The following is a 16,537-nucleotide window of genomic DNA, read 5'->3' as shown; positions in this document are numbered from 1 at the left end:
AGTATGAAAAAAATGAAACACACAAAAATGACCACTTTTCAAGTATGGTATTCCAATATTTCAGATTTGTTTGATGTTTTCCTGAACACCAAAACATTCATTTTTTCCATGACAAGTGTATCTTTGTCCTTGAAATTTGTGTATTTTGTGCTATAAAAAAAAATAGAAATACAAAACAACAGCTGACACCCGCTTAAAAGTACACCCATTCCTAATTATGAACACTACATATCAAATCATGATTCCAGATATGAAAATTTCATTATTTCCAGTTGTGTATAATTTAGTTATCACCAATGGGCAGACTCTTGAAATAAAGCAGGCCCTCAAGTCAAATGCCCTTAAAAATATGCGAGGGCCTTTTGAAGTTTGGGGTCCTCAGCGTTTTGGTACACATCATTCCAAAAGTCTTACTAAACCTGGAGGCGCAGCAAACAGTTTGGCTTATGTCGAAGCCTGCCAATTTCTGCTCACTATTTTTGGAGGTCTTTCTACATGTATGTAAGACTCGCTTGAGTATAATACTCCCTCCATACAACTCACCATTCTCTAACTCTTCCCTGTTCCAGTCCTGTTTAGCCATATTGTGCACATAATTACAGAAAATTGACAGGATTTCCCATCTCAATGAATTGGTCAATTTGCAGGTCACAAAAGGTCCTTTTAGTGAACTGAATTCACTCAAATATATAGTATTAGCAGAAATTCAACTGCATCCATTCATGTTGGTGCACCATTTGGGACAAAATATTTTTTCACCACTGCAAGATGCCAAGCAGGGTCAGAATTTCATTTTGCAGTGCGAGAATCAATTTTGATTCTTGCAGAATAAATTTGCGGGAATCATTTGATTCTTGCAAATCAACTTCTGTGTAAACTACAAAAGTTTGCAAGAATCATCTAGGATTCACACAAATTTGTTTACGAGAATCTTTGGGAGAACTGATTCTCAGATTCTCGCCGAAATTCTGACCCTGCCAAGTACTCGATTGTAACGCCTATCAAAACTCTTATAATTTTAAACTCTTCATACCTCACCTTCTCATCTATAGACAAGCAAATATCTCACTAAGTGTGGAAGTATCAGCGAAATATGCCTGTATGTTAGTTTACCCTTTGCTCACATATCATCTTCAACCCTCCTGGGATGCAGCTCACTAAAGCAACTGAACACTGTATAAACACCAACATCATAATCATCTCAGGGCATTGTAATAGAATGACATGAACTTGAGTTCATACATGTTGTGCATCCCTATGTGCTACTTGATCCATATAAAACACACATTTTGCACCTACTGGTGAGGAACCATTTTGTACACAAGAGCTTCAGTTCTTAAAAACTTAATGTTGATATTATGGAAATTAAAAGTGGAGATATAAAGCGCACTGAAATTCTTCTTTTAAGTAGCAAAACTACCAAAAGATAAGACACTTTCACAGATTTTGAGTTTTAAATTGTATCCACAAAGTTTGTTTTATGGCGACTTGGAATTTTGTGAGCTAAGTTTGAGGAAATATCATGTTCGGCATGTCACATGGATCATATTGTCATTAATTTCCTTTATTCTTCCTGCAGGGATTACTATCTTAATTAAATCTTTGATTGGGGATGCACTACATGTACATGCACCAATCCACCCTTAATATCTGAATCAGCCCATCACTGATCTGTTTGTTTTCTAAATTTGCAGATTGAATACCGATCCTGATCAGTAATAACACGTTCTGCATTCCTTGATATGAATTAGAGCGCCCTCTACTATCTTCAATCATCAATGGATGATAGCAAATAGCTAAAACAAGGAAAACCAGCCGAGGAAACCACCTCCAAGCAACACCTTGAAGTAATCAACTTTTCCAGGACAATATGATGTGTAAGTTAATTGAGTGTCATAAAATTTGAAGCCTAAATACTGATTTTGCATGAAAATAATTAATTGCTTCATTAGATTGGCATTTGAATGGATTTCTCCGACCCCAATTCAGAACCAATCTGAATGATCGGCCCAATCTGATTGGTGCATCCCTAACTACATGCAGCTTACATAATTTAGACTGCTATTTTATCTAGCATCAGTAAGAGTTTCCAGCAACACAATATTCACTTAAAATAACATAACCCATATCACCGATCAACCATGTTAAACAAACAAATAAACAGAACAATATACCCGTCAGGTTTTAGTAATGTGTAGGAGATGGAAAAATTATCAGACCAAATAATTTTTAATAAAATGTTCCTTTTTAATCAAAATAAACATGTTGTTGCAACTTTCATATGATATTTCACGTTAAATTACGATTGTACCATATTGAAGTTAAAATAACATTCTAAAAGTTTCAGTGGAACACCCCATAAAATCTGTGAATGTGCCTTAGAGCAATACATGAGATCACATTAATTTACAGGCAAGAAATTCTTACATTTGGTTGCTTTCCCTTAACCCCATGAAAACTACCTGCTGATTGGCCAAAAAGAAGTTTTCATTATCAATCTGACCAATCAGCAACCTTGTTAGAATAATTTCAACACACACAAAAAGTGGGGTGAATTATTTGCAAAGCTCCATTCTGATTGGTGATTAAAGTAAAGTTATCATGCAATTGACCAATCAGAGGCAATGTTGGATCGGCAGGTAGTGCTCAGAGGGTTAATATTCTACAAAGATTTAAAATATAGGCCCAAGTAAATCAAAATACACAATCAAACAAACTCAATTTTAAGTATATTTTAAGTCTCTGTATCTGTGGTTGATAGCATTAGTATCAATGTATTAATCCGACACACCTATAACTTTTGTGTATTTCAATTTGAAATCAATAGACTATTTTTTCATAAATACAGCCATTACTATCAAGGGTCCTATCTTATTTCTATAACCCATATCAACAACATCTTATTTTTCTTTCATCGCGTATAAACCCTTCTATATTGCATGAATGCAAATCACAATGTAAGATTCAATCGCATCGCTTGCTGGCTTTCAAAACAGCCGAAACGTGGACACACATACATAAAGATAGTCAACTATTCTCGCACCTTTTAGAAAGAAAGAAAGCCCCTATGGGTGCAGGCTCGTTATTGAATTGTGAGTCATTTGGACTCTTTCTCTTAGTTTACTATGCATGTTAATTAGTAATGTCCTGTTTGAGTTGAGTAGATTTCGGTGGTCGCCTTATGATGCATGAAAAACACTAGCCTGTAGCTCGGTTACTGCTCACATTGTTAAACTGTGATCGATAATAAGTGCCCTATAGTTATAAAGTCTTGTATTTCTTGAATTTACTATGCGTGCCAGGGGGACTTGAAAAGATGGTGAGGTCGAGTGAAGATGACCACTCAGTTAGGACAGAGTGGAGCCTTGAATGTGAACTTGCAATCTTAAACACATTATAGTTACTAGTATTTAATTATGGCAAATTCATTACGCAGGCTTTTTGTGTCAAATTAATGCTCCAGATTTAGATTATTATCAAAGTATATTACATGTAATCATGATCTTTAATCAATTTTACTATATTACTCATACTTTGCATTTCCGCTGTAGCTATCAAAAAGTCGGGCGTTAAAATATGCATACCCAATTACATTTAACAGAATATTGATATATCTGATGACTGTTAAGGTCTACAAGGGTAAAATCAAGAAGTACTTCAACCTTCTAGCCTAAAACATGAATTATCAGAAATTTGAGATTTATAGATCACAGGCTATAACATCAAAATTCCAAATTAAAGTTTAAATACCACAACTTGCACTACTAGAGACTCCTGTAATCAAGATTCAGTGGTTTTGATTTACCATATCACATACTTTAACATAAATATGTACATCTACAGTATATTTAACACTTTTGCATCTCATATGTTAGGCTCCAGTACAGGAATTGTGGCATAAAATCCTCTCTAGTTTAAGCTTGAATTGCATATATTTTGTGATGACATCACATAATGTTTATCCATCTGTTCTCTATGTGCCCTCAGGGATAGATAGATAGATAGATAGATGGATCTTCTGTGTCTTCTTTCTCTTTCTCTCTATCTCCCTCTTGGTGAAGGTATGCATGTGCTCTTATGATACAGAGTTGCCACAAAGCATCTTTAGCACATATTTGGGGTACATTCGGCAGTCAAGAACTAGCTTTGCTCCAAAGCCAACCTACATTTTTCCATCCATTGAAAAAAAAACTTAGACAAAATATGACATATCCCCTCTGACACCAGTCTGAAGAGAGGCGTATCAGGAAGCAGGCCCTACATGTACGCTATAGGATTGTCAAAGCTTCCTATCAATGGCAGTCAACTTTTTGGAACATTATCAAAGGCTCTGATCAAGAGCTAGTTAAGAACACTCACTTTCTGGCAACTTGTAATTTTGCTTCACATGGAAATCAGAAGTTAATAAGATTACTACATTTCAACCTCCGCTGCTGCTCCTAGTGGTAAAAAGTGGCAACTGTGCTTATAGCTATAGACATACTTTTACATTCTCATCCCTAAGGAGTAAGTTCAGTGATCTGTAGTGCATAGATCATAGCCTGATGCGATTCTTTGTGTGCACAAAAACAACAAAGATGATTCATGTGCTCTGATGTATTGTTTTATTGAGAAAAGAGCATTGTTGATATTACTGCTGCTTCTTTTTTGGGGAAGGGGAAGTTAAGGGGTACTACACCCTGGCCAATTTTTGCCAATTTTGCATTTTGTCAAAATTATAGCACGATTGGTGACAAGTAAGATATGCATATTATAGGGGCAAGGACTACAACTACTGTACTGAAAATTCAGCAACTCAAAGCAAGTAGTTATTGATTTATTGATCAAATATTGGTTTTCCCTCATTTTTGACTGTAACTCCACAACTGTTGTCTGTGCTGAAATAAAATTTCCAGTGCAGTAGTTGTAGTCCTTGCCCTAAAGTATACATATCTTACTTGTCCCCAATGCGCTATAATTTTTGAGAAAAATGCAAAAATAGGCACAAAATTGGGCAGGGGTGTAGTATCCCCTTAAGTGTAGAGTCCGAAGTTCTCCGTTTTGTAAATGTTAAATTCGGTGTTGTTTTCCATTTTGTAAAAATAACCATTAAATTTACCCACTCTATGGAAATCCAATTTTATCATATTAAAAACACTGAAGAAAAACGTAAACAGTATGTTTCTCACTAATCCAAAAATGGCATTCACATGTGACATCGCCGGCATAGCCAAAGAAAAAAAGTCATGAAACTCCAAATATATGACCCCTAAAGGCAAATGATCAATTTGAAGCAAATTTCAGTGAAATATTTGATCGGTTTGTGCATTTTGTTGGATGCCATTTTCCGTTTTCTACTTCGAATTCCGTGAAATTTCTCTGTTTTCCGTAAAATGGAGAACTTCGGGCTCTAGTTAAGTGACAATATGACATACAAAGACACCAGGGGACATGAACAGGTGAAGGCACACACATGCATGATCCTGTCCATGCACACACAAGCAAATGTGTGTCTTTTTCTGTAAGATGACCCACTTTTATGTGACAGTTTTTCTGACACACCAGTTTAATGGATGTTTTATGCACACCATTTCCATATGTCCCATGGTCTGGTCTTGTACTGCAATGCTTTAGCCACCGATGACCCGGGCGATGACCACATGTATTTTATAACGTTCATCTTCCTGACCAAGCCAGAACACCTTTTGCTTCACTCTTCAGTAGCTTAATTGTTCCATTTTGTGCTCAAACTTTTAGTAAACAGCAATTTTTGGACTGAAGTGATATTGAATGCCAAAAAATCTAAGTCAGAATATTAGTATGTCAGGGGTGTCAGAAACAAGGGGTCACCTTGCGGAAAAACCCCAAACATGACAAGCGATACACCCTAAGTTGGAATTTTCAATTAATAACTCACTGTGGACAAACATGTTTGAGTTTTATGTTCCTTACTATGCAGGCATGAAAACTTGGGAAAAACACTGAAAACCATGTTTTTTTACCATTTTCTGTGAATTTGATTCAAAAATGGGCTGAAAAACACTGGAAATTTTCATGCCTGTACTATGGATCCTTCAAGGCTTCAGTATCCAAGTGCATACTGATCACACACTACCAACTTCAGTCATGCTTCATAATGCATTTTAATGCTATTTCGATCTGAAAAACTGTCCAAGAACTGCGGACATCCACAATTCCTATGCATCTGCTGTTACACACACACAATTTCTCATGTGTGTCCTCGTTTGCCAGTATTTACATTTCAGCAATTCAGGAAAACCAGATCTAGTGAAAGATTTTTGGTGATGTCTTTGGTGGCAGCAGCAGGGCAACAGAATGTTGTTGATCCAGGGCAAACTTCACATCAACTGGAGTTTGCTTTCACCATTGAATCATAAGCTAACAGAAAAGCATGACTTATTCTTACTGATGTTTGATGCCGATTGCATGTGTATAGAAATAAAGACAAAATTCAAACACAAATATTTTAATACTTGCTTAAAAAGTTTTATAAGGCCAGTTTAATATTGTATCAAACACTTGCATTTTGGATTTGGGAGGTGTCAGTACAAGCTATTTGGAATTGAAATGTCAATAAGTCTATTTGAAAATGTTACTTTGAAATTGCACTCACATTTCTGATGTCGTAAGTCTGTATTACAGACCATGTAGCCAGTACATATTTCTAGGGAAAGAAACCACACACTCACAGAAACCAAGTAGATGTGGGGCCGTAGTGGTCAGCGACAACCTGTAAAGTGTGCTGAGGCTTGTGGATCGACGTCTAGGCATTGTGCCTGTGCGTAGCGCACTATATAAGTAGGTACATGCGGCCATCGATGCAGGCACCTCCTCTGTGCATTGTTTTTCCACTCATCCCCCCCTCATTATGGATGCAAGGGGGACTTTTACAAAGATTAAAGATTATTCTTATTCTGACCAACATTATTCCTGCAAAACTGAGGCATTTCATAACAATGACAACAGACACTGATCCACCTGTATCTGAAGTTCTGAACATATCCTTTTTCTTTGCTTTCTTTCTTTTACATTTTTTTTCTCAAAATGTTAAATATTTATTTCCCAAATTACAATATTTCTTTAAATAATTTTGTTCCTGTTCTGTTTTGGTTTTATTTCTTTGTTGCCTAGCTTCATTTCAAAAACTCAACCATCAGAAATCACCCACAAATTATACCGACTGCAGACATAATGCCAGAAATTTTTGAATACCATCGATACAATTAGCATTGCAACTCAGATGAAAACAGAAAATTAGCATTCTGGATTATGCACTACCGATTGTTCCCCTCATTAATTATCCCAATGAATTCAGCATTGCATATGTTAAGAAAAAAATTATTGCATGAAAAAAAACATCCCCAAAGTCGCATATTTCCATAAGCAGTTGTGTTCATAGTAAGCCCTCGAGAACGCTGTATATTTTGTTACCCATATGCTATCACATCTTTTGGGGCGGTGAAATTGCCCTTAAATAAAACATGAAATTAAAACGTACCCATACGTGAACATTGTTTATCAGGTGCATTACACACATGATAGCTTGCAGCCACACAGGGTGTAGGTGTGTCAGCATTCATGTGTGAAAGACTATGCTAAGGTGAGGAGATGGGGTTGATGTAGTATTATGTAATGACACATTGCCTCAAGTACAGGGCAAAGTCTGCGCAAGAGGCTAGAGTTTACTTTGTTATATGCCCTGATTACCTGTGCAAGAGTGTTAACATTTCCTTACGGATAGAGTCTGACTGCAAAAGAGTCTAGATTAATTTACGTGATGGTGACAAGTTTACCTACACAAGACAATTGGAATCTCACTTTAAAAGAGTGTACGATTCTGTTTTCAGGGCAAGCACACCTAGGCTGCCATATAGCAGCTGCCGAAGTTGAGACTCATTTTCATGACCTTCCCAGAAGAAAATTTTATATCACCTGGTGAATTTGTGGTTATCAAAGAAGTAAGAAATTGGACCCAGTTTACTCTAGGAGAAAGTAGCGAATCGATTTGCTCCTCAAATTCAATAAGAAATGGGATTATTAGCATAAATTAATTCAAGTCTGTGGGTGTTTACTGTTTAGTTCATGGTAAAATGAAGTCAATATAGAGCAAGTTGACTCGTAATGTTTATTCAGTGAACACACATGTATGCAAACTGTTATTCCATTCAACTGACTTACAAAGTTGCATTCAATTACAATTAATGATACTCATGAGCAACATTTGATGGAAGTCACACTCTTAGGTATGACTGTACCTGTTCACACTAGAATTGCCATTGAATTTGACTGCATTTGATGGTGAATAAGTTGAAATCAAATTACAACTTTTCTTTTGTGCAAACAGGGTATTTTCTTCTGATTGGCTACGAATCCAGATCTAATAGTATTACTCTCCACTCAAGAATACAGACCAAATCTACCTGCAACACAGTCTAAGATCTACAATGCTAACTGTAAAAAAGTCTAGCAATCTTTGGAGTCCCATCATCGGTCTACGTCACAATAAATGAAAAATTTACTGTCAATAAGTTCCTTGGAGCTACCCTCTTTAGTTTATCTCCAAGTAATTTTCTCCATTGCCATAGAGTACAGCCCCAAATCGTCAGCTGTTCAATTCAACCTAAATCCACTGCATTATTCATCACACTGCAAACAATTCCTTTTAAAAATTTAATTTCCAATTTATACCGTGGCAACAAGGGCACAATCTACATATGTTGCCTTCCAGCGACTTGAGTTACATCGCTGCTAGCTGGGCTAAAACACAATCCTTCACCAATTTTCTGATTGGAAACATATGGCAAATATGTATCTTTCTTAAAATCTTTGTTCATCAATAAAAATTTATTACAAATATCATAAAGCTGGGAGGATTATGCTTCATTTCCTTTTTTATAAAAAATCTTCTTATTTTATAAAACCCTAGTTTCCTCCATGTCTATCTTCAATGCTTCATAGACACTTGTGTGTTGTTCTGTTTTATTCACATATCATCTTTCTACATCTTGCCGTGTGGAATCCCTCACATTTTGCACACCCCGTTTATAAATTGTCACAATCTCTTTTCTCTCTCTACTAATGCTGATTACTTCTTGCTCTGCTCAACTTCAAATCAGCAATGGATGATGTCATAAAAAGCCTTGCCTGCATTACATGCCATGGCATTTCATATTAAGCGGAATATGCGCTATATACGCCATAAGCCAATTTTTTACCTGAAATCAGAGTAAATCCACACCGATGAAATCGGATGCTTTTCGCCATTCTTAAATCCACTTAACTACAGCGATGGAAGCCAATGTTTTTGTCAACATTCACCATGTCTGACTGTCTCAACTCACATTTGATTTGTTTTCTATTTTTTAGCACACAAAAATATTTTTTGTGCCTGGTGCTGTATTATCCAGTGACAATAATCTGAAGCAAGGGACAATATTATTGCCAAAGGTGCCATTATCAAAATTTCACATTTGTTCAGTAATAAGAGCATCTACAAACAATCTGACTCACATTTGAGCACCTAAATTAATACAAAAACACAACCAAGCAGAGCAGAATCTGTGTATGGACCGTGGACCTTCACATTCAAGTTAAATCCCCTTCCATTTCATAAACAAACCTAGGACAGATAGATAGCGATCAAATCTAATTCTTTTATCACTTGAACTTGAAACTGATATATATCCAAAAACACTTTGACAAATTCAAGACGTTATACTTGGTACATGGAATAATTAAAACATGTTTTTCAATGAATTTTGACTTTATACTATACTTAGTATATGGAATAATTAAAACATGTTTTTCAATGAATTTTGAAGGGTATGTAGGGTTACCTGATCAGGTCAGCAAAGTGTGGACATCCATGGTTTGTGCCTACAATTCTAATAAGTGCTTACATATCAGAAACAGGGACGTATTTGATACATCTTATGCACAATCCCATCAACACGAACATACTTGTAAAAGACTCACAAACGAGGACCTAAGATATTCTAACTGAGGACCTATCTAAATGAGGACTTTGTACACCTGAAACTTGGCACCCAACCATGGCCAACTTGAAGCCTTACAATCCAACAAGACACCTGATCCTATCCAGACAAAGGAAACATGGTCTTGTACATTGCATTGTGATATTCCAACTGAGGACCTATCTAAATGAGGACTGTGTACACCTGAAACTTGGCACCAAACCATGGCCAACTTGAAGCCTTACAATCCAACAAGACACCTGATCCTATCCAGACAAAGGAAACATGGTCTTGTACATTGCATTGTGATATTCCAACTGAGGACCTATCTAAATGAGGACTTTGTACACCTGAAACTTGGCACCAAACCATGGCCAACTTGAAGCCTTACAATCCAACAAGACACCTGATCCTATCCAGGCAAAGGAAACATGGTCTTGTACAGGGCTCGAAATAAGGGGAGCCCAAGGGCCCTCGGCCCCCGAAAATCAGTGAGGGCCCACAAAAGACACATCCGGCGGGCCCAAATGGCCCGCAAAATTATCAAGGGCCCAAATGGCCCTCAGAAGTTCTGGCTTATTTCGAGGCCTGGTCTTGTACATTGTCTGTGATACACTGGTCAGGGAAAGGAATCAATGATGTCCACAGTTGCTGAGTATCCACTGTTATGTGAAGTCTTTGCTCTCTGTTGCAGACATTTACCTACGCACACGCAAACAATGCATTACTTTACATCCACCTTTCAGCTTGCCCCGTTCCTAACGAGCATCTTCATAGTCCATCTCGCTAAGAGCTCACAGATTCATTCCCAAGCTTCACTGATGATAGGAAGCATTTAAATCTGATCAATGCGAGCCATGATTGAGATTTAAAGTTGTTGTTGACGGCAATGGCGGATGTTAGATTACATGGGATGCCTAGACCCATTAGCAATAAATTACCCATGCTGCCAGCATTATTTATTAATCAATCCCTATGTATCATACTTAAATGCGATATTAGAGCTACAACTATCAAATTAATGCCAAGTTTTTGATTAGTTTTTGGTGCTGGATCTGATTTGGTTCTAATTTTGTGACAACTATTTTTAGTATGCACTTTAATTTCACATGATATTCAGCAAAATTCAATTGCTTCAAGCTCCATTATTTGAAAATCAGGCTCGTCATGGGAACACTGTAAAATTATGTGCTCTTGTAATAGGTAGTTGATTGCTGGAATGCACCAATTAAAATATCTGAAAAAATCTGGTCTCAACATGTTTTGCTTTTATTTTTTCACTGTTAAGCAAAAACACTAAAAGTATTTTGAAAGCATGGTGCTTGGTTTGTGAAAATAACCAATAGCGTGAAAACATTACAACTGCACTTGATTAATGATTTCTAGATTTGTCAATTTAAAACAGATTTTCATTTCGTTGGGAATAATCAACGAGTTCTTACAAATCTTGCATTTTTATAAGATCTGTACAAAATCTGAATTGGTAGGATTTTTGCAATACTAATATTACCAGGTTTTTACATAAAAGTATAATAATCTATCATTGGTGCAATGACGATGACATTTGAAAATATTCGAATGCAATGGATGTTATTGTATTCCTTCCCCGGGGACAAAAAGTTGCTTGTTCATGACAAAAGTTATCTTTGTCACATAAACCACCTTCTTTTTTTTAAATGCATAATTTTGCAGCACAAAAAACCGATGCTACTTCAAATTGTTTTCAATATCATTTCCCCTTGCATAAATTTACACTCCATATCTAAACCATACTGTAACATTGGCTGAGGATGCCACCCTCTATGTTTTTAAAAATTCTGATTTTTATTACAAAAATCAAGGCTTCAAGTGCTGTAGTTGTAACAAAATCTAGGATTTTGAAAACGACAGAGTACATCATTTATTCAGTCAAGAGCTCCCGTTTGTTCTTTTTGTTGCATTACATAGACTACAAAATTTTTTTTAATGAAATCACAGAAAAACTGTCCTGGGTTCTGACATGTTTGACCTGTGAATCCTCTGAACTAGTTTCCTATGATGCAATGTTAATATGAATTGGAAACCAGAAAATGTGTATGCTGACTTTCATAAAGCACCTAAAAAAATCATTTACAAAGCACCTTTGGCACTATTTAGGTTGAATAGGGTACTTGAAGACAACTTGATTTTCTCTTGAAGTTATTTACAACATAATTGACCCAGTCCTCCATATTAGAATTGCAAATTAAATGTAACATGTTCCAAACTTGTTTTCCCTAATAGGTTAACATACATCATGGCCTATACAGCTATGATGATGATATAATAGCCTGTCCTCCATTATTTTCAATCCATGTCACAATAACACAACATGACACTCTTATTAGCGTAATCTTTGCTCCGATCTCTATCCATCTATGCACATCTGATCAGTTGACATCACACATATACACTTTCACATGCTGAAGCCATGCACTCCGATCCACTGTCAAGAATATAACATTGGGCATACTCAAAAACCACAAGATAACATGCTGCAGCATATCATATACCATACTTGCAGAAATATTCACTTGGCAATTTTTGCATATATTGCTGCCATTTTGAAACTTCCAGAGCAAACCATCAAGTCCGGGGCCATGGCCTCACAATATTTGAGCAATTTCTTGTATCTGTTTAGTGTTTAACAAACATCGAATGAATATGGACCCTGATTTTGGACACCAATTTCTTGATAGCCAACTCAAAATATTCAACCTTACTATGTGGCCCTGCAACCCAATGGCACTTTCTCATTCACCAATTCACAACATCACCCCATTTAATAGTCAACTGAATCTCTCATGTGAACTGAAATGGACTTGGTACAGTTCGATGAATATTTCTTATTTTTTGCACTTAAGTTTTTGGCTATACCCCAAGTCCCTACCCAATTCAAATCATTTCACATTAAACCGAAATGAAATATTTGTATGTAGTTGCAACGTTCTCCTTTTTCAGTAGAATATCATCAGAAATTCAACCTCCATGAATAAACTTACCAAAAGAGAGAAATTTTCTTCATGCCAGTTGATGCAGTTAAGCTACTTCCAATTTCACACATGTTTCAAACCAGACAAGGTCTTGAATTAGGCAACCCCTTTGAAGGAGGAAAAGGTGTGAACTGCATACAACGTACTAGTACTGTCAATGAATCATCCTCTCTCATACAACTACTTATTTTTCAACCCTTTGACATAGAATGTCAAAATTTGAACAGGTAGCAGCCATAATATATACTATCTATTACTGGTATTATTTGTTTCTCATACCACTGGTCCTATATCATTTCTTCAGGCTGTTATCACTGCTCTTCCTATCTTATCTACTCTCTCCAATCTTATGATGTAAAATTCATGACGAATATGGCGAAGGGAAGTCTTAGGGGCTGCATCATAAATCTGCTTTGTTTGCTAGTGCTGTATATATTAAATAGTAAACAGTTGAAAATACTCAACAATATGCATCATTAAGATTTATGCTGCCAGTACTGACCCTTTAGAAGTTATCACTTAATTTACATTATAGCACACTTAAAGGAGTATTTTGTGATTCTAGCATTCTCTTGTTATGGTTTGTTTCAGTAGATATCCACTAACAAGCTTATTCCCAAAATATGTGTTTATTTTGATTTTGCGTTCGCGAGTTATGCATGATTATGTGTGTTACATTGCTCCATAGGTCACTATGTTATAATGTTGCTCTGTTAACAATATTTTTGCCAAATGACTGAATCGGCAAGAAAGATTTTGCACATAACATTTAGGTAGCCAAAGGATTCTGGTATATAACTCAACTGTATTTCAACTGAAAAGTGGGAGGGGGATGAGGCTGAAGATCAGGAAATGCCTCTTTAAGCAAAGCAATGTAACACCATTGATGTTAAGGTATGGAATAAAATGAATTGGTGATCAGTTTCTCAGGGTTCAAAAACAAATCTGGTCAATTCTGGGTTCAAAGCATTGATTACTATTAAAACTTTTCGACAAATTTTCTAGTTGTGATGTGTCTATTGTGCGTCTAGGTGGTGTTTTTTTAATTATTATTATTACCATCGTTTTAATTAAATTAATTCATATGTCAATGGACTGAGAATACATGTAATGTCATGTTGAAAAATAAGCAATTTCAGCCCAAAATTTAATCCAAAGGAGAGAATGCAACAAATGCTGATCACAAGAAAATTGTTCAAACATGCAGTAAAAAATGCTTCATCATTATTGAAAAATTAATATTCATGCTGTAGGTCAAGAAAAATGTTTCCAAATTAAACATCCCAGTGTAGCCATCAACATTCAACAAGCTTTTTGAGCTTACAAATTACAAACACCAATCTTTATGGGTGTGTCAAAAATCTGTCAACTGAAAAACTAAGAAATTTTTCTAGTGGCAGCTCTCTAAGCCCCACTTGTCAATGCGCCTATACAACTAAATCAGTTCAAATGTCTAAATAAAATAACCATCTAAACCTTCTGGCTAAGGATTATGATTTTGACTTCAGATACTGTACTGTATAAAAATGTCTGTAAATAATTCCCAATTTTGACTTCCTTTACACCGTTAAAAAAAATCTGAGGTATTAATTAGGTCGTATACGGAAATTCCGACATGCTTTTTTATTTTTAGCAAACATGTTTCCAACAATTTCCTACAACAAATAATTGCTACTAATACAATAAAGCACAACTGAGAGTAATACTTTTGCCTATTCTCAATTATTATTTCTATTATTGTTCTTTGTTTTATTAGTTTTTTCCCAAACAATGTTCAAATATTGGAATCAATTTTGTTCGTAGTTAGTGCTGAATATAGAGTGACTAGCCAAAACTACTATAAAATTAGTCTTTTAATGTTTTTAAAAATGACAAAATTATTTTGAGAAAAGGGATTTGGGCTGTACAAGTCTTCATCAACTGAAACAAAGGACTGCGGAATATAGCTTGCCTTCAGTTAAATACACTTTTCTTCTGAGAATTTTATTTTTAGTCTGAACATATGGTTTTGAGCCTTATGGGCAAAGTTGAACAACCCACAAAATATCATATCAAGTGGAAACCTGATTGCTTGGGTATGATATTGAGTTCCCAGAGGACTTACGATAATTTGAAAAGCACTATTAGTTAAAGGAAATGTGCCCTCTGAGATGAGGGGAAATGTGTCTTCTGCGAAGATAAAATCAGTATTTGGGGGAATAAATATGCATATATATTTCACTCCCATCTTGCTAGATCTTCTCAAGAGTCTCAAGTTAAATTTCCATCTCGTTAAGTTGAAATTGCAGCAAAGCGCACATTAATGAGATTCAACAATGTTCTTATTTTCTCTCTTTTTCATGATGATCAAAAGTGGAATCACTTAATCCTCACCTGGTGCTGACATTATAAGCACTCCTTGCTCTTTTATCGCCAGTTTAAGTTGGCACAAATATAAAATACAGTTAACAAAATGTTAAGGTTTAGGTTTATAAGGGAAGTCTTTATTTATAACAATGAGGAGTGATCTATATGATATTTTGTAATAAAGTCAAAAATATGAAATAACAACTGCATGCATACTAAATTTGCATGCCACTCTATCCAATTGATCCATGGCAATATGTCTGACCAATTCACACTTCTGCAAGGAATCAAAAAGACACAGTCACAGATGGTGCAGGTTCTACATTATAAAAAAAACAGAGAAAATATTGACGTAAGTAACTAGCGAGATACCTCCTCGTGCATACCAAGAGGAAAATGAAAATCAGAGCCTGGTGGTGTGAGTCCATTTCATAAGCTAAATGACTTTCACAGCTTTGTTAATCTGCCTGATAAATCCACAGGACACCTTGCTGCCTCACTGACATGGCCCGCTATGTGCTTGGTTAGAGTCAGGCAGGTAGGCGGCAGGTTGTACCACCTCTAGGGGCATGACGGCGTTGTTTTGTGGCAGTCTATGCATACGTATTTGCTAGGTGTGTTTTTGATTTCTAAGCTTTCCATCTCCCCAATGTCATTTACAGACAACCTGTTCTATTGCTATGCTTGTATTAACACTACAACTGTATCACCAATAATTACCACCGATATTTACCGCAATTATTACAAATTTTTAACTTCCAAATCTTATTACCCAAAAAAATATTCTTATAAAAACTGTAGTGAGTCCAAAGGTGGTTGGTTAGTATAGCTTTACACAAGATGACCCATATCATAATCCTGATGACACAATCCCTAAGCCAGTCAGCGATTTAATGCACGTTTACCTAAGGGCCTTTCTATCGTCGCGTGCAAAGTGTTAAAAGAGAAAATTGACTGGCTTCTATCTAGTGTTACCATCAGGGGCTTTGAGAGAGTATAATGAATTCACACGTTTAATGATAGAAATTGTTCAGAACCTCCCCACTGGATGCCCTGCCATCTTGTAAACACTGCTGTATCAATCTGGTGATTGCCAAGCGCTTTCATGACATGAAATTTACTTCAAATAATTTGGTCAATTTTTAAAGTACATTTCTACAAAGTTGTTTTTTTGCTTCAGTTTCCACATGCTTGAAATGTCTCACC

At 36.0% G+C, this 16,537-nt stretch overlaps 1 protein-coding gene across 19 annotated transcripts in view; it reads right to left on the bottom strand.

Annotated features, from left to right (window-relative positions):
• Positions 1-16,537, bottom strand: part of LOC140138118 (CUGBP Elav-like family member 2) — a 229,497-nt gene that overhangs the window by 160,965 nt on the left and 51,995 nt on the right. The gene's annotated exons all lie outside the window — the stretch shown is intronic.

Source organism: Amphiura filiformis, chromosome 17 (assembly GCF_039555335.1).
Source record: "Amphiura filiformis chromosome 17, Afil_fr2py, whole genome shotgun sequence".
NCBI lineage: Eukaryota > Metazoa > Echinodermata > Ophiuroidea > Amphilepidida > Amphiuridae > Amphiura > Amphiura filiformis.
This window is presented reverse-complemented; position numbering and strand designations above follow the sequence as displayed.